Source organism: Martes martes (assembly GCF_963455335.1).
Source record: "Martes martes genome assembly, chromosome: 4".
NCBI classification, from domain to species: Eukaryota; Metazoa; Chordata; class Mammalia; order Carnivora; family Mustelidae; genus Martes; species Martes martes.
In genome coordinates, this window is record NC_137891.1 from 35,448,729 (window position 1) to 35,471,505 (window position 22,777).

Genomic DNA, 22,777 nt, shown 5'->3' on the forward strand with positions numbered 1-22,777 from the left:
CAGCTCTCCTTGTCTTTTGCCCTAATCTCTGCTATGCTGTCCATCACATTTGGTGTCACACCCAACTGATAGGCTTCACTAATTTTTTGCTGATTGGGCTAGTATTTTTGACGATGCTCTGGGGCATAAATTGCTCCATAATCATCCAGTTACATTCATCAAAGGGTTTTTAAGGTCAATCTTTGAGGTTTGTTCTGACTCCAAGAGGGCTCTTTTTAGCTGCCTTTTAGCTGGTTCTTTCTGGTAAACTACTGGTCTGCGGGTTAGCTTTTGCCCTTTTATCAGCCTCCTATGAATTTTTACCACCCAAATCTCCATTGTTTTCAAGAGCACCCTTAAACTTGAACTTCCCCACACTCTATTCAAATAAAGTCATGTCCTTTGGGAAGATCGTCAGAGTATTCTTACCGACTGCCTCTGAAAAAAACTATGAATAACTACTCTGGGCACTGGACAATGGTGGTAGCTTCTGGGCTTCTCAGAGAGCCTCTGACTTAGACTCTCTGTCCTACAAGTGAACTGGGTTGAGACCAATAAGGCCCCAGCATTTTTATTTTTTTACCTATTGTACCTGGAGTAGAACCTGTACCCTCCGTGAGTGGGGCTGAGGTAGAGGAAAGGAGCTGCCAACCTCTTAGCTGTACTCATCAGGAATTAACACCAGAACAGGAGAAATACTGATGGCCTGCCTTTTCTGGTGAGGCTCTATATCCTTTGATTGAGGTAGAAGGAGCTCTATCTTTTTGGTCACAACTTCCCAGAATTTAGCTTCCATCAAACTGAGCTGAGGGATTGGGGAGGAAGTGGGTCATGACTCAAGTGCCACAGACTCTCAATGTTCTTACCAAGTTTAGTACATTTTCTTGAATAAACATTTCTTTGTTGGCTATATGTCATAAATAAGATTTTCAGAGACTTTATGATATTTTAAAGTATTTTTCACTGGTTATACTTGTTTCACTGGGGAGCAGGTCCATGGAATTCCTCAAAGTGCCATTCTAAAAGTAGAACTTGTGTGTGTGTGTGTGTGTGTGTGTGTGTGTGTGCGTTTTAACATATCTACACATTTCCATTAGTGTGTTAGGTGCATGCAAGTTTTGACGCATGGTATTTTGTTGCTCAGTTCAAAATATTTCTAAATTGCAATGTAACCTTTTTAATGCATGGGTTACTTAGAAATGTATTGCTTGGTTTCCATTTAGAGGTTTTCTATTTGTTTTTCTAATATTGATTATTAGCTTTTCTCCACTGTGTACAAAGAGTATACTCTGTGATTTTGATCATTTACAATGTGTTGAGATATTCCTAGGGTCCAGCATGTAGTCAATATTGTTAAATAGATTTGAGGAAAAAGATGTGTATTTTGTAATTGAGATTATCCTTCATATGTTAATTAAGCCAGATTGGTTAATTTGTCATTGAAATATTCTATATTTCTACCTTTCTTTCCTATTTGTTTTATGAGTTATTGAGAAAGATATGATAAATCAGTACTATGATTATGGTTTTTTCTACTTATATCTTAATGTTATTTTATTAAGTGCATATGTATATTTAGAAAAGTGAATTATGAAGTTTTCCTCTATATCTCTAGTAGTATTTCTTGCTTATATGACTATCAACTACTATTTCTTGATAGTAATATAGCTACACCAGCTTTTGCTTGGTAGTTTGTATATCACTTCCTATTTCTTATATTCAGGAAAGTTAGAATTTGCTTATTAACACAATCTGATGTTTGTGGTCTTTTAACCAAACTATTTCAGCAGTTTAAGTATTTTGGTAATGATTTATGTTTGAAATTAAATCTTTGATGTTACTGTTTATCCTATTATTTTCTTTCTTTTCTTTCCTCCTTTCCTGCTTCTTTTGGGCATCGAGTAATTTTACAAATGATTTTCCTAATCCATTAGTTTATTAGCTATGCATTTTTATTTTATTCTTTTAGTGGATACAAGGATTGCACTGCAAATCCTTACCTTATTAGAAACTTATTAATTAGTATTTTTTATCAGAATACAAGAATCTTAGAACGTCTTAATTCTATCTATCCTCTCTTACCTTCTGTGCTAACAGCCCTATATTTTGAACCTACATATATTTTAAGCCCCACAAGACATCATTTTAGAAAATCAGTAATCACTTAGATTTATCTATATAACAGTTGCCCTTTCTATATCTCTGTGTTTCCATCTGAGATTATTTCTTTCTCCCTAAACAACTCTTTAGAAATTTATTGTAATTCTTTTGAAACAAATTTCCTCAGTTTTTGACTGAAAATGTCTCATGTTACCATCATTTTAAAAATGTAATTAAACTTTTATTTTGCATTAAGTGTAGATTCACATGCAATTGAAAGCACCAATACAGAGAGAATCCAAATATCTTTTATCACTTTCCCTTAAAGGTGACATTTTGCAAAACTGTAGTGCAATATTACAACCAGGACACTGACGTTGATACAGAAGTTGTCAAGGTGCAGAATTTTCATCACCACAAGGATCCTTCATGTTGTATTTTTACAATGTAAGCACTTCTCTTCCACCCATAGCCAGTTTAATCTCTGGAAACCACCAATCTGTTTTTCATTTCTATAACTTTGCCATATCAATAATGTTATATAAATGGATCATATAGTATGTGACCTTTCGAGATTAGTTTTTTCACTCAGGACAATTCTCTGGATATTCACGCAGGTTTTTGTGTATATCAGTAGTCTGTTCCATTTTAGTATTGAGGAGTATCTCAAGGTGTAGATATACTAAAATTGTTTATCCATTTACCTATTGAAGGCATCTGGGGACACCTGGGTGGCTCAGGTTGTTAAGCAGTAACTCTTGATTTTGGCTCAGGTCATGAGCTCCGGGTCTTGGGATCCAGCCCCACACTGGGCCCTGTTGTCAGCACAGAGTCTGCTTGAAGATTTCTCTCTCCCTCTGCCCCTCCCCCAACTTGTGTGAGTGCACACATACGGACACGTGATCTCTCTCTCTCAGATAAATAAATAAATCTTAAACGAAAAAAAAGCATCTGAATTATTTCCAATTAGTGACCATCACAAAGTTATAAACTTTTGTGTACAAGCTTTTAACTTAAGTCTTCATTTTTCTGAAATACCAGGAGTACAACTACTGAGTCATATGGCAGTTGCCTGTGTAATATTTTTGAAAAACTGCCAAACCATTTACCATAGTGACTGTGTCATTTTACAACCCCACCAGCAATGTATGAGTGATTCAGTTTCTTTGCATCCTTGCCAGCATTCAGTATCCTCACTACTTTTTATTTTAGTCGTTTTGATAGTTGTGTAGTGATATCTCATTATGGTTTTGTTTTTTTTTAACTTGCATTTCCCTAATGGTCAATGATGTTAGAAAATCTTTTCATGTGCTTATTTGTCATCTGTATATATTCTTGGGGGAAATGTCTCTTCCTGTCTTTTGCTGATTCTCTAATTGGATTATTTGTCTTACTGTTGAGTTTTACTATTAAAAAGTCTTCTATTTTGCCTATAAAGTTAATATGACTTTATGGTCTCACTGTTTTTAAGAAATTTTGTCTTTGTCTTTAGCTTTCAGCAGGTTGGTCATGATGTATTTATGTGTGATTTTCTTTGTAGTTATCCTGTTTGGGTTATATAGGGCTTCTTAAATCTGTTGTTTTGTCAATTCTGAAAATGTCTCACCCAATTCTCTTCAAATATTGTTTCTGTCCTACCTCTTTTCTCTTCTTTCCTCTTCCAAATGTACATGTTAGCCTTTTCATCATGTCCCACATGTCTCTTACATTGTTTTCTGTGTTTCCCATTCTTCTTTTCTTCTTATACTTTAGTCTAGATAGTGTGTGCTGACCTACCTTTCATTTCACTATTTTTCTCTTTTGATATATCTTCCCTACTCTCGAACCAATCTATTAAGTTCTTAATTTCAGTTATTATACTTTTCAGTTCTTTATTGGAATATGTTCCTTTTTCATAGATTTAATTTTTTTTACAGGTGGAATTATCCTTCTGGCCATTTATTTTCTTGAACATATTAAAATTACAGCTATTTTAATTCCGTGTCTGATAACTACAAAAGTGGAATCACCATTGGATCTGTCTCTACTGTCTTATTTTTTCCTCTTGGATTTTGGTCAGTTGGACCTATCTCTTGGCATGATTAATTATTTTGGACTGAATTGGAAGTGGTGTGTGAAAAATGATGGAGGTTCTATATGCTGTCATCTTTCTTTAGAGAGGATTAATTTTTTTTCTAGAAGATAGTTAGAATAGGGACAATTTACCTTGATCCAACTAGGCATTGTAAAATTTCTAGGATGGGTCCTGGTGTTTGTAAGGGTGCCTCTATCTCCTGTTTTCCACTACTTCCATGGCACAGCCTTTGAGTTAGGAGGCTTGAAAACTTAGGGTGTTGACCAGCTCCAACTCCTTGGAGAATCCTGAACTCTAATTTTTGTCTCCCCAGCACTATAAGACTGCTAAACTCTCCCTTCATGTTTTAATGCTCTTTGCTGCAGTTTTATGTTTTACTTCTTGTTCTTTTGCTTAACATCAGTTAGGAATTGGCAAATACTTCAATGGGAAAACAGTTCAGGAAGTTAGTATCACTTCTCTCTGATACCTTTTTTTAAAAAATCAGGATCTCAATCCCCAAAGTCCTCTTTGCTTTTAGATATTTGTACTCCCAATTTTTATCTCTCTAGTCTCCAAGAGTGCTAGAAGCCCCACACCACTTAAGAATTATCAAATAATTTGAGGAGAAAAGCAGCAGATAACGTGGAGAATGTTGGGCTTCTATCAATAGATTTTTCCTTTTATCTGAGATCTTGGAACTTAAGGATTTTTCTGCCTGTGCTGCTCTTTGATGCCTTCCAACCACTTTTTTTTTTTTTTAACTCCAGCTTTTATTGTTATTTCAGTGAGAATATTGGCTTGAACACATGAGACTCCATCATAATGGGCAACAGAAGTTACCCAAGCGAGTTCAATCCAAAGACTTGCTTTAGTGAAAACTATAATAATTTGGGCACAGTTTTATTCAGGGTATTTTCACTTTGCACTTTGTCCATTTTCTTTGATTCAAATCTTCCTGATTAGATTTTTTTTTTTTTGCCATATTACTCATTAGGCCAAAACTAGATTGAGATCATTAGAGTTCTCAGATATAAAAAAGATAAATTGGCCTTCTCTCCCTCATAAGAAATTGAAAATAAAAACAATCCTCATGTATAAAATAAACATAAGAAACAATTCAGTTCTTTCTAAAAATACATCAAATGTAAATTATTTCCCAGAATTTATGAAACCAGGCTTTCCAGGTATAGATCCTGGCTCTGTCATGTACTAGGTAGGCAAGGTACTTGTCATCTCTATGCTTAGGGTTCATCAGCTGTGAAATGTGGAAAAGGAGAATAACACCTGCCTCCTAGGGTTATTGTAGTGAATGATTTAATATCTCTGCAGCACTTAAAACAATGCTTCGCATGTATTAAGTGCTCAATTAATGTCACTTACTATAAAAGATTATCCAACATCAACAGTAATAGCCATAAAATACATCAGCATATAATTTATGAACACTCATGAAAAGTATTCATGATTTAGCAGAGATAAGTTTGATTTACTTGGGAAATTTATTTGAACCCTTTCATTACTAGAAAATTTTGTGATAACTCCACAGTTTTATTTTTTTTTCCTTTCTTTGCCTTTTTGGGGGGCTGAGGGGAGGCTCTTTCTTCTCTGTTAGAGGGGAGAAAAAGGTACCATTTCTTTCTGTTGCTCGGCAGTGATTTCCCAATAGTTGAGACACTCAGCATTTACTGAGCACTCTTCGTGAGTTGTAGAAGTGAATAAGAGTGTGTCTTTTGCCTATAAGTCTTTGTAGACTTATCAGAGTCAGAAGGACAAACCTGAAATGACATACACATTAAGCCATCTACCCTATGGCAGGGAGTCAGAATTTTAGAATACATTAACTTTATAATCCTCACAACAGTCTTAGGATGTAGGCACTGGTGATGAGAGGATGGAAGTAACTTGCCCAGATGAGATTTGAACCCAGTGTCTCCAAAAAATAGCTCCATGGCCTTCCCACTAATGTTAAGATGGGGAGACAGGAACATTTTTACCTAGAAACATCAAATAAAAGGCCGTCTATAGTTTTCTACTCAGTGACCCATACTACCTGTTATTTTAGGTGTGTGAACCTGAGTCAGACTCCTTCTTTGGTATTTATCAATTATTTCCGGGAAAGTGGTCAAACTAATAATAGGCAGCCTTGACGTTCATAGAGCAAGTGAAAACTACGGTGCAGAACTATTTTTGAATGGGTATTTTTAAATTCAATGAATCATTTTCACCTAAAAAAATGAGTTGTCATTTAAAAAATAAAGGGACATATATTCCCTCAATGTGACGGGCTGTGAATGGAGAAACCCTTTTCTGTATTTCCTATAATATTTTCAACTACATCTGGGTTAATTAGCCAAATTGGTAGAAACTTTTGGCTCCAAAGAGATCATCACCGCGATTTCAACGCTGCAGGTGACTGGTAGCTTCTTTAGCTGTAAGAAGAATTTCTAATCCTAGGTAGTTTGCAAAGGGAAAATGAGCGATAACAGGTGGGAAGCATGCTACAGAAAGAAGGATTTAAGCGCATCTACCTTTCATTTGGAAGGTCAGTCCACTGAGTATTCTAACTTATAATGAGTTTAAGCCCAAATCAATATATAGTAAGGTATACCTAGTCTTAAAAATGATCAAAAATTCAAAACGAAGAGGTGTTAGATTTTGCTAAATTTCAAACTAAATTTCAAATGAAAGCCCTTGAATTTTCGGCATTTTCAGAACCAAGAACTTCTTGTTTCAGAGGACATCACCTATCGGCAGAGCTGGGTACTGCAGCTTTCCTCAGGCTCGAGCTGCAGAAAGCAATAGTCAGGCAGCCGGGGATCTGGAGTCAGAGAGATGCTAAAGCAGGCAGCTCCTGGGAGGTGGGGCCCTGGAAGTCTGGAAGGACCTGCTTTCCCTCCTCTCTGCCCATCCACGCATTACTACGATACGCATTTCTGAATAGAAACCCAGAACGATAGCTGGAACAAACTGCAAAACGATGAATTGTGGCTATTGCAGAAATCTGACCAGTGTGAGACCTCCGATCCATCTAGATGGACATTGAGTTCCATGAGCCCCTTGTTCTTGTGCCGACAGGTAAATTCCCGCCTGTCCTGTCTCTGAAATCACTGTAGCATGGCAGCTTGATTTGACTCTTGCACTGCTACAGCTAATAGCATCAGGAGGATAGCTGTTCAGATACAAATCTGTCTTTTCTCCCAGTTGGGGCTGGTACAGAAGTGGAAGAAGAGGAAGCTGGAATAGGAGGATTTTATAGCCACGGTTTGGACATTGGTCTTATTGTTCAACAAGAAGCGATTTCTGACAATGAAGAAATTTCCTTCTTTTCAAGTGGCTCAGGTGGTTTAACTTCCTTTTATATTTTGGAGCACCCTGGAGCAACTTTTTTTTTTTTTTTTTTTTTTTTAAGAGCCAGAATAGAAATCCTGATGACACTAGCCTGGAAAGGTCCTTCCTTCGGGTCCAGAGAGCCGGCTCTTTTCCCTTGCCTTTTAGCCTTTGTGCCCTCTGAATGAGTATACATGTTCTGCGTGTTTTCCAGAATACCTTCATTTCGTTTTGTTTAATTGACTTACTGTTAATAGAGAGGGAGGAGGCCCTGGGATATAAGCACGTGGGCTGAGTTAGAAATAAGCGGGGATGGTGCTAAAGGAAATGAAGCTGAAGTTAGAAAACGCGCAGGACCGTGCCAGGACCGTGCAGGACCGTGCCTTTATTCGCTGCTCTAGGCTGTCACTGCGCTCGGCGTTTGTGGGGCAGTCCCCCATTTACTCCGCCCCGAGCCCCAAACGGCTGTGCCTGGGAGCATTAGGAGGAGAGGATTTGGCCCCTGCATGGTGACCTCCACACGAGGGTCTAAATGCGTTCTAAATGTACTCACGAGGTCGTTTTAAAGTGGTGCCGTTTTACTACTCGTCATTCTTGTATAGACATTTTATAGTGTGGGACTCCGGAATTCATCCCCCCGCCCCCGCCCCATCCCGTTCTGTGTCGGGGTCGTTAGATCCTCTCAGCCGACTCTGGGCCACTACCCCCGTGTTTCTTTTATTTCTTTCCATCGCTAGCGTGGTCTCAGGACCTCGATGTGGATTCTTGTGGGGTTAAGACATCTTTTCTTCCAACTCCCCTTAAGTTTCTGTTTTTATCCCTTTGCTTACAAATAACTTTAATTAGCCCAGAAAAATACCCCCCCCCCCACCTCAGGATTTTTCAGTTTCTCTCCTTCTGCTCCAGAGAGGGACACGCATGCTTCGTGCTGGTGATAACGAGACCAGTGGCAACTTCAGAGCGACAGATGCATTTTCCTGCAAGGAACTGTAATGAACAGACACCAAAGTCTTAAAGAGGAAAGTTGTAGGCAACGTTTGAGTCGCAGCCTCGGAGGTTGAGGGTGTTGGGGAGCTGTCCGTGATGACTGTGGGGTGCGTGTGTACACACACACACACACACACACCCTACAGTGACAGATGACCTATTGAAATAATTTCAGAGCTGTTCTGTGGTTGCTACGACAACCAATGCTCTCTTGGCTTTCATCTGGCCATGTGACAGGGACTTTGACGTCAGCTGGAGGCAGAGTCTGTGGCTGAGTCCACACAGTCAAAGGCCTGGGAGAATCTGGTGGATGCTGGCCGCTCCTGCTGCTGCTTGCTCTACTCCTGCTGCCGCTCCTACCGCCGCACCCCTGCTTCCCCTGGGACCGCAGAGCATGGACTGTTAAATCTTGCACTTCTTTGGTGTGAGGTAATTAGCCTACTTTATACACAATAGTTATATGTTTTATAGATGACTGTGGTTATCCCCCCTCTCTTTTACCTCCTACAAGTTTATCGTCATGAGCAATGATTGTTGTACCAGGGGGAAAAAATGTGAAGCAGCTTCTAGTTGCTAATTTTGTGCGGAGTCTCTGGAATTCGGTTAAATTTGGATTAATGTTCTCCGAAGTAAGTTAAAATATAATCGCCTTTCTTGCTCAACACTTGCTAACATGACATTATTCAGAGATACGGATTTTACAGCTGGAGCCAAACATTCCCCGTCGAATTCCAGGAATCCTCCCTCCAGCATTGTTTTGGGTTTAAAGACTCCAGCATAGTCTTGCAATATGTTACTAACTGCTTTTTTTTTTTTTTTTCTTTTTACAATTGTTACCCCTTCTGAATCAGCCCAGAATAGTTTGGAATTTGGTTTCTATCTTGTTTGCAGCATGCATAATTAGCAACAATAGGCACAGCGGGAAAGAACATTATACTTTAAAACAAAAGTTGGGATTTTTTTCTTGTAAATAGGGTAGTCTGAAAATACCAGGGAAACTGTCAACAGCTTCCTGTTTAGAGAAAAATAATCTGGAATATGCCAAGGAAGTTGGGGTGGAACCTCTTACGTGTGTGTGCATGTCGTTGGTTTTGGTTGTTAGAGCAAAGTGCACGTTTTCAGGATCTTCCTCTGAAAATTCAGCTGTGAAGAGAATGGCATTGGGTAGTCCTCACGAAGGAGTCATGCAAGCTGTTCTTGTATTTAGGAACTGAAATCTTGCCCACGGAAGGAAAGAATAGTAGATGTTACTTTAATTCAAATCCAGATATAAAAAATAGTCACTAAAATTTGCTCCAGATCTTGAATGAATAATTTGGTAATGGTGATTAATAAGACTTTTTATCTCCTTATTCCTAGCACAGTATACAATGCAAACTGTTTTATTTGCACTGTTGTAGTTCCTTTTCTTCCCAAGTTTAGTAATTTTGGATTTTTCTATCATTGGATAGATTGGATAGTTTTTTAACTAATAATTCAAAGGAAACCTCTGGCATTTAAGTTCATTGAAGCCTACATTTATAATCAGGTTTCTAAATCTTACAAATTCAGCAGGAGAAATAGGAAAATTTTAGAGCAGCACATTTAATATACTTACTATTTTGATGGCTAGAAAATAATGGTTTAACTGTGTATATGAATATGTATTTTGTGATATACAACTTATATCTCAAGGAAATGCAAGAATATATTGTTCTTAGTTTTTATGTTCTTTATTAGTTTTAGAATTCTGATTGCATTTATATTTCTCTTGAAGATAAGAATTTTGAATAGTGTTTAGTTTCAGTGATAAGTGGATAATTGTGGAGGCATCAATAATTTTTCAATTGCTTCCAATGACTGAATATTCATTGAACTGACTGACATTTGGTAAATCTGTTTTTGGCCAGAGACCCCACAGAGGATTTTCCAAAAAGTCTAATGTGCTTACAATCTGAGGCATCATCTCATCATTTAATTGATCTCATAATTATAGTAACTCAGAGGCCACATTCTTAACACCCCTAGAAATATGTTAATTGATTTGCAACATTTCAAATGAGCATGGATAGGACCGTTAGCATTGCATTTAAAAGCTCTATCTTTGATAGACTACTTTGATGTTTGCTTCTTTTATGAAAAATAAGTAATTATCATTATAGCTTAGATAGCAAAGATACAGCAAAGATTTTCTATATACCCCCCTCTATGATATTTTAAAGTTATAAAATGATTATATTCAATGCCCTTATAAAATACACTGGATTTCAGCAGTGTGAAATATAAGAGAACAAGTCCGTGTCGATGACAAAATGTCAATGATAAAGTTTATCACTAGAAGAGAACACCCTAAGCTATGATCTCAGAGATGCTCTAGAATCTACAGGTTTTTTCTTGTGGCAAAATAAAAAGAAAATGACTCTCGTCAGAGTTCATTTACTTAAAGCAGTTAGACTGTGCTGATTTCAAGGTCAAGTTTGTTTCAGCGTCAAAAGATAGCAGCGAGGAATGATTTACTTGAAACCTGGTTGTTGCTTTGTGTATAGGTTCAGGGATTTTTAACCTTTTTCGTGTCATGGGCTTCTTTGGCAACCTGGGAAAGCCTATAGACTTCTCAGAATGATGCTTTTAAATGCGTATGTTAAAGTATGCAAGATTACAGAGGAAACCACTTTTATTGAAATACATTAACCAGATTTTTTTGAAATTGTGTTATGTGTTTTGTTAATAATTTATTCTTAAATCATACAAGCTAGCAGCAGGTATAACTACCATCATTTTGAAGTAGTGATGAGTGTAGAAGGTATTTCAGAATATCTGTACCAACTGTAATCTGATGTGAGAACATCCGTGATTTCTCTTGGTGACAAAATCATAGGTACTGTGTTTGTAGCCTACATTTTAATGAAAAGAAATACTAAATTTCAGTTTGAGACTGGCAAAACTGAAAGTGTCATATTTTTCCCATCCAAGTTCCTGGATTCCCTTGAATTCTGTCCACCCCCAAATTAAATGATAGGTAAGCAAGTGATGCTGAAAGTTCGTAGAACTGCATTGGACAAAACATACACCACCATTTCCACGTCCAGTTCCACATCTGATTTTATTCTCTGAATGTGTGAATTTCACAGTATTGAATTTCTGTGTGAAAAGGAATGGTATATCCAGACAGCTACCAAACTATAACTTTCGTTCATTTTCCTCCTTGAAATCCATAAACATTCTTATGTTACATGGACTGGGAAACTCTTACCTCATTAGAAAGGAGTGAAGAGGAAGGACTTACAGTGTTAACATAAGTTATGCAGGTTAAAACCATGGACCACAGAAGTAAGACTAAAGCTAGTTACAAAATGGCTTTTATCCACTCGGAGAAAATAAGCCAGGAGTACTCAGATGAAGAATGCAGGATGTTATGTGAGATCATTCAAGAACTTACATAATTTCCCAGTGTAATGTAAAGCACATACTTGTGTGAATCCGTAAGTTGTGATATTAACTTCGTTACTCAGGATAGAGCCTATTAGTTTATCTACCAGAGGTCCCCAGGATGGGCCACATTCAAAATGAAATGGAGAATGGAGACACTTCCTAAGTCATTTGAACTCAGGATTCTATTTGACTTATTGGTTATTTGAGAACAATACAGGAGGTATTGATATTGTTTAGCGTGACTGTGTAAGCAATTGTCTCGTTCTCCTGTCAACTTTGAATTTGCAGAAGATAATTGCCTACCATTCTTCTCCAACCTACTAGGTAGCTTTGCAGTTGGTTGGCTGACATCATGTATCATTACCTTTCCAACCCTGCCTTTAGATTGTCCAAAGCTGCTCTATTACATCAGCATCCCCCGTCTCAGCGTAAGAGAATTGGAGCCGTGACATTTTGTACAAGCTGTTGTCTAAACTCAATCCAAATCCCTAACATTTGAAATGGAAGCTTAGCAATTTTCTTTCATGTGTTCCTGGGGAATTATGAGAGAGGATTTTTCTCAAACATTTTTTAGTCATTGGACAAGAAGAGAACACCTGGTTTGGGGGTTTTGAGTCTCAGAGGCAACTTGATAAAGAAACTTGGAAAAAGTCTAAAAATCTCTGACTCCCAGCTGTACTATTTGCCTCTTTGATGGCAGGTGTTTGAAATTTTAACTTCAGAAAGGAATGTGCCATTACTCCTCATGAAATCAACTGTTATTTAAATCGTGCCCCATGATGGAAATCTGACTAGAAATAGCATCCCAAAATATAGTTTTTTTTTATTGTCTCCAGAAGTGATGCCATAAAAGTTAGTGCTCATTAAAACTTCTATATAAAAATTATATGATAAATATTTAAATTCACTGGAGCCATGTTCTTCAAACTAAAGACAGTCTGTTCTTTCTATCTCTGCAGTGAACCTTAGTTTTTTGGGACATATTTCTATAAATGCCTTTAATTAGAGACACAGCATCTCTTTAAAATTTAGTTTACACTAATGTCAAATGTAGTATACTCAGCTGACATTAAAGTTCTATATTTGATTTGCAGGAAAGAAATCTCTTAATCTGAACGATACTCAGCTGTTGTTTGTCCTAATGGAAGGATCATTCATATTTTCTGAATTCTATCCCAACGACTGTAGGAAAAGCTATGGCTGCATATTGCTTTTGTGCAAGGATGAATCTTTTAAAGGATGATTCCGGATTCTTTTTTTTTTTTTTTAAACTTTTATGAACTTAAACCCTATCCATTAGGGGCAAATGTTGAGAAGCGTTCTATTCTTTGGCTCTGCTCAGCTGACTCCCACAGAATTTCATGTGATTCATACAATGAAAACCACAACCAATTTTCTGATGACCATATTTACAACATCCTTGGAGATAAAAAATAGCATCCCACCAAAAGTTATCCCATCCTGTGCCTTCCCAGGCATCAGATGCCACAGGAACCAAGCATTTATTAACTGGCTGCCACATCCCCATATTACAGGAAACATTTGGGGCCCCTCCCTCACATAGTTTTGAGTGATCTATGCCACTGGCATAGACAACTCAGCTTATTTTATGAACTTCTGATTTTTGTTTGCTTGAGCTTTTACTCAAGCACTGAGCCTTCCATACATTCAACAAGTTTTGCACACCTACTGTGTGCCAGGCATTAGCCCAGACACCAGGGATGCTATGGTGAACAAGACAGACAAGGTCTCTACCATCATGGAACTTACAGTCTACTTTTAGGGATCCTATGTCTTTCAACAGCCACAGTTTCTTCCTCATGGTCATGCTGGCCAGTGTAGGCAAAATGAGAATTACTTTTAAAAACAGAAACAAACATCAAAACAAAAGAGACAAGCAAGCAACTGGGAGCCATTAGATTTTACACCTGAGTTAAACCTTGGAAGGGGCGTTCTTCAGCTGGTGAACAGTCAGCCTGATGTGTGAGCAATCCGTTCTTATCAGTGTCAAGCATTCCAGATCAGTATGCCCAGCCCTATTCTCAGTGGGCCAAAGGCTGGCTGTCTTCTAAAGCAGCAAAAAATGAGACTGGTAGGCACTGACCTAAAGAATGATTTTCTTTTAGGCAAATATGCTGTCTTATGCAAATAATGAGAGCTATTTTATTTTAAGAAAGGAATCCTTAAATTAGTAGTGCCCAAGTGCAGTTGGCCCTTCAACAACATGGGGATTAGGGGTGCCAACCCCCCATGCAGTGGGAAATCCATATGGAACTTTTGACTCCCCCGAAACTTAACTTCTAATACCCTACCATTGACCATAAGCCTTACCAATACCATAAACAGTCAATTAACAGATATTTTGTGTGTTATATTATTATACACTGTATTTTTACAATAAAGTAAACTAGAGAAAAGAAAATGTTATTAAGAAAATCATAAGGAAAAAAAAAAAGAAAATCATAAGGAAGAGAAAATAGTTACAGTACTATACTGTATTTATCAGGAAAAAATCCATGTGTAATTGGACCCATGCATGGTTCAAACCCCATGTTGTTCAAGGGTCAACTGTGTATCTATCTTCTCTTTCTTGTACTAATCCAGTCAAGATAGGTTTACTACCTAACCCCAAATCCCAATGGCGTAGTACTCCCAATGGCATAATACCATTCATTTTTCTCTCACCTGCAAATCAGATTTAGGAGAAAGACTTTTTTTTTTTTTTTTTTTTAAGGTTTATCTATTTATTGAGAGAGAGACAGAGAAAGAGAGAGAGAACATGAGCCGGAGGAGGAGCAGAGGGGAGAATCTCACACGGACTCCCCACCGAGTGTGGAGCCAGGCGTGGAGCTCCATCTCGTGACTCTGAGATCATGACCTGAACTGAAATCAAGAGTTGGGCACTTAACTAACTGAGCCATCCAGGCACCCCTAGAGAAAGGTTCTGCTCCACACAGTTGTCCAGGAATTCAGACTTCTAGCTAGTTAAACTAATCTGGGGTGGGGCGCCTGGGTGGCTCAGTGGGTTAAAAAAAACCCTCTGCCTTCGGCTCAGGTCATGATCCCAGGGTCCTGGGATCGAGCCCCGCATTGGGCTCTCTGCTCAGTGGGGAGCCTGCTTCCTCCTCTCTCTGCCTGCCTCTCTGCCTACTTGTGATTTCTGTCAAATAAATAAAATCTTTAAAAAAAAAAAAAACTAATCTGGGGAAAGTCCTACGTCTACAACTTGCAGATAGTACTTTGGGCAAGTCACCTAAGTCACAGTTTTCTTACCTGGATAATATCAGTGCCTACCTTACTGGTTGGTAAGCCAGCTTACGTGGCATAGTAAGTGACGGGTATTAGGTGTTCAATAATGTGAACTGTTATCATTAAGTTTCTTCCTCTGATAGTGCTGCTACCACCACCATTTCCCCAGAAACTATGTAGTACCACTGCCCAAAATGGGGTGGGTATCTTCCTGGTGTTACGATAGTAGCGAACATTTAGGGAGCTAGATAGACTTCTAAGCTCTTTTCAAAATAACTATTTTTTCTTCTCAGCACCCAGTTTTACAAATGAGGGAACTGAGGTACAGAGAGCTTAAGTAAATAGCCCAGTGTTACACAAGGATATATAACAGAGCTCTAGGTATCTGATGCTAGAGTCCTGGCTCTTTATTCACTGTGCTCTGTTGCTTTTTAAGCTGAGATATATTTTATTTTCCTTATACCTGATATATTGTAGCAGATTGTACTCTCCTAAATTGGCCATATAATTATATCAGCTCCCACATACTCTTCTAGAATCTTGCCACTCACCATAAAGAGCAGGAGTCTGTTGCCCTCCCCTTGAACCTACATAGGCTTGTAATTGGTCCAACTAATAGAGCACAGTGGAAACAATACCAGATAACTTCCAAGGTTGGATCATAAAAAGATACAATTTCTTTGTCTCTGGGCTATTCTTTTTCTTTCACACGTGACATTTGCTCTTGGAAATCAGCTGCCATGTTGTGAGAAGCCCAGACCGTATGGAGGGGCCATATGTAGGTGTTTCAACCGACACCTCCAGCTTAGACCTTAGCCAACAGCCAGCACCAACCACCAGAGATAGGAGTGGGGAAGCTTTCAGAGGATTCCAGGCCCTAATTCTTAAGTCCCACTCTCCCTCCTGATGCCACGTGGGCCAGAGATGAGCTATCGCTGCTGAGCCCTGCCCTAAATTGCAGATTCATGAACAAAATAAACATTGTTGTTGTTTTAAGTCCATCAGTTTGGGCATTATTTCTTAAGCAGCCAGAGTAGCTGGGACATATGGGGTAATTAGATAGGACTAAACACCTGTATAAGGGACTAAACTTCAGGTACATATAACTTAAATAGGTTTTTATGATGTGGGAAAAGTACCTAACCTAATTAAAATAATTTCTAGAGGAAAATATATTTCAGTTACCAAATTACAAATGGACATCTTGTTTGTCAATTCAGAACAGTGTCCTACATATTAATGCTGTTGCCGGTTCTGGAAGATTTGGGCTACTCTGAGACTTGACTATTTGCCTTAGTAAAATCTCCCTCATTGCTTCTGCCACCTAGGATCCTCTCTGCTGGAGAGAATGTGTGGACAGTGGTACCTGTGTTCTTTTTCCCTGGTCACTGCTTAGCCCTCCTTATCTGCTTTTGTCTCCCTTGCTCACACCTACTCTAATCTGCTGCCCAGTTTTCTGTTGTTAGGACCTACTGTCTTCTTGACACTCTCCTTTGGCTCATTTCCAATCCTTCTAAGCCTGTTTTTCTGCTCTAATGGTTTACAATAAAGCTAGGGAATTCCTCTTGGCCAGGTATGATGAAGCTCATTCAACAAAGTCTTCTTACAAAGCTGCCAAAATGGCAACTGTCCCACTGGCTTATGGCTCCAGAAATCTAGCACTTGGAATATTCAGAACTATAACCCTTATATCCTCACTCAAAGAGACCCTGCTGTCTCTTCTGCTGCAGAGATATCAATACCTTTGATTTTCTTCTCACTAAAATGCCACCCTCTCCTGAAGGTCTTCCCACCATGCCTTTAGAAGGTTAATTATTTTTTTCACTCATTCATTTGTTCATTCACCATTTATTAATTCTATATAGTGGGCCCTGCTGTCACGTACCTATGGAAAGATCTCTTTTGTGTCCAAGGACTGGTAAGTTTCCTCCAGTTGTCTCTCATTTGCTTACCATTGACACCAGGCTGATGTGGTCCAATAACCCAAATGTTTCAATAATCAATACATGTCACACTTCATTCAAGGTGTCCCAGCTAAGCAGGGTACTACAAGCATAATACAGGACCAGCCAGTCTTTGAAAAGGTTATAGTCCAACTGGGGAGGCTAGGCAACATACAACATACAAAAATTGTAGAGCTGTATCTTGGTTACAACCTCTCGTAATGCCTAGTGTAGCATGCAACACATTGTATCTACTCATTAAACGTCTGGTAATAATGAAGAATTAACCCTAGAATGATATGTGACATTGAAAGGCATCTTCCTTCAGGGAGGAATTAATCTTTGAACTGGGTCTTAAAAAATGGAGAATATTTGGCATGACTACAAAAGTGAGAGGGTCATCCGTGAGTAACAAACATCGTGAGTATATCCTGGCAACAGAAATTGACACCCATCTGGGATTGAGAAAATGGTTGGAAAAAGGAAAAAACAAAAACAAAAACAAACCATACAATACCTGAGGTGGGTCTGTGGTGATCTAGAATTGACCAATTTAAGGTAAGCTGGATTTGACCAGATAGACAGCAGGAAGCTAATGAGTTTGGGAACAGGTAAGTGACATATGTGTCAAATGGTGTTACAATATTTTAACAACCCTATTTACTTTTGCTTTATATAATTTATTTTAAAATCCCAATATGTGTTAAATATTTCCTTTTTCTCTATTTTCTCATAGGAAAGTTCTAACTTTTTAAATTAAAAGAAATATGAATTATCTTCTGCCTTCAATGCTGTGTGAGTGGTCCTTTTACCATTAGCTGGGTGATACCTGTAGGGAGAGCTATGTAATATCATAGCTTTAAAACTATAATCTGTTTTTAGCAAAGTCATAGTCACATAAAACCCAAGCCAGATGAAAGATTGAAGCCTTCCTAACATTTTCCATAAAATTATACTGTAGTGATAATTGATATTCATAATGAAACCTGTGGGACATTGCACCATTATTCTGATGTTTTTTAATTGAGTCATCAATGAAAGATTAAATTATATTCAGTAAAGTTTAGTTGGAAGCACGTTTCATTATATCTAGTCTTTGAAAACTGACCATCAGTTTATGTGTTTAGCAACTATCAGAATTTTTTTGTTTTTGCTTTTGCTTTTTTTTTTTTTTTTAAGTAGGTTTGTCATGCCCAACATGTGGCTTGAACTCACTGAGATCAAGAATCCCATGCCCTACTGACTGAGCCAGCCAGGCACCCCACTATCAGAATGCTCTTAATCAAAATATCCCATTCTCAAGAAAAATATTGTAAATTATACATACAGAGCTGTGCACTATATATACACATATATATTTTTGTATGTATATATTTATATAAATATTACATATATTTATACACACACAGTAAAAGAATAATAAGAATATCATTTGTTAATCCTTCCAGTAAAATGTGACGGAGTCATACTGCTGATAACTTTGCCACGGCCCCCGGCAGGTTGGTACTGTCCCCAAGGTCCAGTGGCTGTCGGGAATTGAATCCGTGTTATAGTTGTGAAGTGTCCAACCACATAAGGATTTTAATACAACTGAGGACAGAGAGTAAAGGCTGTGCTTTATGCTTCTAGAGCATGACTCGCCCCTGCTGTTGGCAGTTGTGCCTATTTGGAAATCAGTTCTGTTTCCTGAGCCCATTGCACACCTAGATGCTTCTTGCTGCCTCCTGGCTATTTGGCCGTGAACGGCCATGGCACCCTTGGCGATCCCTGAACTGGGGGCAGTTCACTCAAACCCCTCACTCTCTCGGGAACTTTCTTTATAGAGAAACTGAGCCGAAGTTTAACTGCAAGTTATGGTTTTCATGAGATTATTTGCTGGTTTCTCCAGAAGATGTTTTCACAGAATAGAAGCTATTTAAGAAAGAGGCAGCCCCTGGTCCAAATTTCATTTTGTAAAAATAACTATTATTAAAATCTGCCATAGTCACCTCCAAAAATGTTGGCTAACGTCCAACTTTAAAAGCCCAGTCCATTGCTCTTCTGAAAAGAACTGACTTCTTCCTCTGGCCTTCCAAACAGCCCAGACCGAGGTGCCTTACTGCTCTGACGGGGCATCCTTGCCAGGAGGATTACTTCGTTAAAGTCCCAAAGGGTCAAGGGTACAAAACTTTGTTATGCTACAGGTTGACAAAAAGGTACTGATATTGAGATACTGTGTAAAAAAAGAAAAAAAAAAAAAAAGAAGGAAAGTTGTCACTGAAATCACATTAAATCACATCTGGACTTTAAAAACAGGGACTTTTTTTTTATTGTGATAAAATATACATAACATAAAATTAACCTAAAAATGTTAACAGTTTTAAGAGTACAATTCAGTGGCATTAAGCACATTCATGTTGTGCAACCCGCAACACCGTACCTCTCTAGAACTCTTTCTCTTCCCAAATTGAAATTCTCTAGCCATTGTAGACTAACTCCCCGTTCTCCCCTCATCCCAGGCCCTGCTAATCACCATTTTATTTTCTCTAAGTAGGTGCATTTTAAGGAAGTTTAAAATGAACCTATAATTTCTCCTGTATATACACACTTCAATTAGTAAAATCCCTATTAAAAGTTCCCAAGTAACTGGAAGTTTCTTAGGTTTACAAGTGGCAGGGTTTATGCAGAATTCCATGATGCAGAGATTTCAGACACAGTGGAGATGATGGGTTGAAACATGTTTTTCCAGACCACCTACTTAAATCTTATTCAGTATAATTTTTGCATAATTATTCAGCTTGCCACTTTGCTTGACAAAAAGAAAGCCATTGAACCTGAGACTTTCTGGTCCCAGTGATATACTTAAATAGTCTTATACTTCCCTTCTATGAATGTTTATTTTGTGTAACTTAACTATTGAGCAATACATGTTTGTGATAAAACACTTGGACAATATAGAAGGACATAAAGAAGAAAATAAACCTCACTCTTAATATTCTACTGCCTAAAATAAGCACAATTAATATCTTCAAATTAAAAAGCATTATAATTCATTTTACTTTAACAGAAGAAAAAGAATTCCAAAATGAACCTGAGGATTTGAACTTCAGGTATTGATTTCTTTAAAGCAGGAATTATTGGATTTCAATGAAATTGAATTGCCAGTTAAAAATTTTAAATCAGTTGGGGCCCCTGGGTAGCTCAGTGGGTTAAAGCCTCTGCCTTCAGCTCAGGTCATGATCCCAGAGTCCTGGGATCGAGCCCCGCACTGGGCTCTCTGCTTAGCGGGGGGCCTGCTTCCTCTTCTCTCTCTGCCTGCTTCTCTGCCTACTTGTGATCTCTCTGTGTCAAATAAATAAAATCTTTGAAAAATTTTTAAATCAATCAAATACAAAGAGATTGGGGAATCAATATTTCTTAAAAGCTAATTGTTTCTTAATAGGTATAGGTTTATATTTTCAGTTACTGAAGCTTAGTTAACCATCTCATGAAGATCAAAAAAGACCATAAATAATCAAACAAAGATACCTTTGGGGAAATAAAAGGTTTTTAACCAGCGTTCGAAACTTAATTCCACACTTAGGAATATTATCCTGAAAAAAAAAAAAAACCTAGAAAAAAGCATAATCTGTAAGAAAGATAGCCCATGAAGTTACAAACGTCTTTTAAAAAACTCATAAATCATACAATAGGGAAGCAGTTATTTTACCCAGTGAACTAGAGTTCACAGAGATTTTAGAGGGATTCACTATATTTGTTAACCTTGACCACAGAGGCTTACCTTCACGTGCTTCAGACACCAGTGTTTTTTTAGAGTCCATTGTTTAAATACAAACTGTATTTTAGTTTGCTTCATATTGAGACCGTGAGTCCCTTTTATTGATATTTATCTTTCTAGCATTTCTCATTTTCTTTCTCTTCTCTGGTTGACTTAGTCTCCTAAGTTCATACATGGCCTGTCATCGTTTACTTCTTGATTCTTAAATATCCAGTTGACCGTGATAACCTTTTGTTTCTTGAAGATTTCTTCACTGCCCTGTTTCCTAATTCTGACTAAATAGGCTGTTCTGCTAGGATATCTTTCCATCAGAACTGGATTATTTCCATTGTTTCCAGGTCTGCCTATTTCTTGGATTCATTTTCAGTTTTTCTAGAGTATATTTTTGAGTTGTTTCATCAAAAGAGCAGAAGGACTAACTTCTTATAGATTTCATTTTGCCCTTATAATTGAAATATAGCTTCAAAATAACTTTCCACCACAATTTTATGGGCTTTGTTCCAATGTGTTCTAGCAAACCGAAAAGCAGATGCAAAGTCTGCTGACATTCTCTTTACAGGTAGCTTTTTTACTCCCTCCCTGAGCTTTTCGAATTTTCTCTTTGTATCTGGAGATCATAAAATTTCATGGGAAGTGTCTAGGTATGTCATTTTTTCCTTAGTCCCCTTCAAGCTGTCTTAAGCTGAAGATTCCAGGGTTATTCAGCTCAGGAAAATATCCTGTTATTTCTTTGAAATATTCATCTTCTCTATCATCTGTGTTTTCTCCTCCAATAGCTTTTATTTGGAAGGATATTATATCATTTAGCCTCAGGAGATACTAGATCTCTTGGATCTTGGATCTCTCTCCTCTATGTTCTTAAATTTTCTCTGATATTTTCTCTTTCCTTTTTCTTTTTAAAGATTTTATATATTAATTTATTTGAGAGAGAGAGCAGACAAGTCAGGGGGAGAGGCAGAGGAAGAGGAGGAAGCAGACTCCCAGCTGAGTAGGGAGCCCAGCATGGGGCTTGATGCCAGGACCCTAAGATCATGACCTGAGCCAAAGGCAGACGCTTAACCAACTGAGCCGTCCAGACATCCCTTTCTCTTTTTTCTTTTATGTGGATTCCAAGAATTTCCTTAAATTTGTCTTCCAGATTTCACATTTATTTTTGTGTCATTTCATGTCAGTAATTCAACCTTTTCACTCAGGATCTTTTTAAAATCTTTAGTTTCAGAAAAAAATTTTCTTTTTTTTTAATGGCTCCTTTTTCAAAGGATACATAAAAAGGATATCCTTTTTATGGATACAATATTCTCCTAAATTTCCCTGAAAACAGTAATAACTCTTTAAAAAAAAAAGTTATCTTCTATGTCCTGTTTCAACTCCAATTCCTTTGACATCAGTTGTTCTGTTTTTCTTCTGGATCCTTCTCTTTTATGCTCTTGGTTTTTCTTAAGTAACTGTTCCCTTTTGACTGCCCCAGTCATATTTATGAATGAAGTGCTGAGTTGTCTAGTAGCGATACCTGGCGGGGTTTCCTTGGCAGTTATATTGGAATGTTTTTCTACCATGCTTCTCATTTGAGAATAAGAAGCAGGTAGGCAAGCTTATGACTGTCCAAAGCACCCAAGCTAGCTAGACTATATTTTGAGCAGTGAACTGCATAGGTGTACTGCCCTTCTGTGCAGAGTTTGGAACCGGTGCAAAAAGGTGGGGGAGAAAGCATTCTGCAGAGCCCTTCTATTAATTCCCCTGTCTGCTCCTTCTCTCTGTGGCTCCAGACCTGCATTCTCCGGGGGAGGGGGGGGGGAAGTTCTGTTGGGAAGAATAGCTCTCACCTCTACATCATCTCTCTTTGAAACCTAATCTCTGGTGGTTTTTGTTGGCTCAATCCAGCCATGTCTGTTCACTATTTTCCAGAAATTTTTAAGAATTTCTGTCTACAGGGGCACCTGGGTGGCTCAGTGGGTTGAAGCCTCTGCC

General features: G+C 38.0%; 1 protein-coding gene across 5 annotated transcripts in view; it reads left to right on the plus strand.

Moving 5' to 3' along the window:
* The window catches only part of NCALD (neurocalcin delta), a 381,527-nt gene that overhangs the window by 299,159 nt on the left and 59,591 nt on the right, over nucleotides 1-22,777 (plus strand). The window contains exon 1 of one of the 5 annotated variants that reach the window (XM_080802055.1): nucleotides 8,687-8,878. The exons of the other annotated variants lie outside the window; for them this stretch is intronic. The gene's annotated coding sequence lies outside the window, so the exon portion shown is untranslated. Of the gene's footprint in view, nucleotides 1-8,686; nucleotides 8,879-22,777 lie in introns of those variants that run through there. 5 annotated transcript variants of the gene reach the window in all.